Raw genomic sequence first — 1,136 nt, forward strand, 5'->3', positions numbered from 1 at the left:
GAAGGCGTCAAGGAACACTGTGCCTAACCCGGGGGCATGGCTAGCTTGCTAGCCGTCCCTCGTGTTGCATAGGTATTTAATCCACACGACTCTCGGCAACGGATATCTCGGCTCTCGCATCGATGAAGAACGTAGCGAAATGCGATACCTGGTCTGAATTGCAGAATCCCGCGAACCATCGAGTCTTTGAACACAAGTTGCGCCCGAGGCCACTCGGCCGAGGGCACGCCTGCCTGGGCGTCACGCCAAAACACGCTCCCAACCACCCTCAACGGGAATCGGGATGCAGCATCTGGTCCCTCGTCTCTCAAGGGGCGGTGGACCGAAGATTGGGCTGCCGGTGTACCGCGCCGGACACAGCGCATGGTGGGCGTCCTCGCTTTATCAATGCAGTGCATCCGGCGCGCAGCTGGCATTATGGCCTTTGAACGACCCAACAAACGAAGCGCAAGTCGCTTCGACCGCGACCCCAGGTCAGGCGGTACTACCCGCTGAGTTTAAGCATATAAATAAGCGGAGGAGAAGAAACTTACAAGGATTCCCCTAGTAACGGCGAGCGAACCGGGAGCAGCCCAGCTTGAGAATCGGGCGACTGTGCCGTTCGAATTGTAGTCTGGAGAGGCGTCCTCAGCGACGAACCGGGCCCAAGTCCCCTGGAAAGGGGCGCCTGGGAGGGTGAGAGCCCCGTCCGGCCCGGACCCTGTCGACCCACGAGGCGCCGTCAACGAGTCGGGTTGTTTGGGAATGCAGCCCAAATCGGGCGGTAGACTCCGTCCAAGGCTAAATACAGGCGAGAGACCGATAGCGAACAAGTAACGCGAGGGAAAGATGAAAAGGACTTTGAAAAGAGAGTCAAAGAGTGCTTGAAATTGCCGGGAGGGAAGCGGATGGGGGCCGGCAATGCGCCCCGGCCGTATGCGGAACGGCTCTTGCTGGTCCGCCGCTCGGCTCGGGGTGTGGACTGTTGTCGGCCGCGCCGGCGGCCAAAGCCCGGGGGCCCTAGGTGCCCCCGGTGGCCGTCGTCGGCACGGCCGGTACCCGCGCGCCGAAAGGCGTGTCCCTCGGGGCACTGCGCTGCAACGGCCTGCGGGCTCCCCATCCGACCCGTCTTGAAACACGGACCAAGGAGTCTGACA

General features: G+C 61.8%; 1 non-coding gene across 1 annotated transcript; it reads left to right on the top strand.

Annotated features, from left to right (window-relative positions):
- The first annotated feature begins 87 nt into the window (after positions 1-87).
- On the top strand, positions 88-243 carry LOC119346127. Its single transcript, XR_005167382.1, has one exon. It is a non-coding gene; the product is annotated as a 5.8S ribosomal RNA (ribosomal RNA).
- Positions 244-1,136: the final 893 nt, after the last annotated feature.

The sequence above is a fragment of the Triticum dicoccoides genome, unplaced genomic scaffold, assembly GCF_002162155.2.
Source record: "Triticum dicoccoides isolate Atlit2015 ecotype Zavitan unplaced genomic scaffold, WEW_v2.0 scaffold40470, whole genome shotgun sequence".
In the NCBI taxonomy this organism is placed as follows: Eukaryota; Viridiplantae; Streptophyta; class Magnoliopsida; order Poales; family Poaceae; genus Triticum; species Triticum dicoccoides.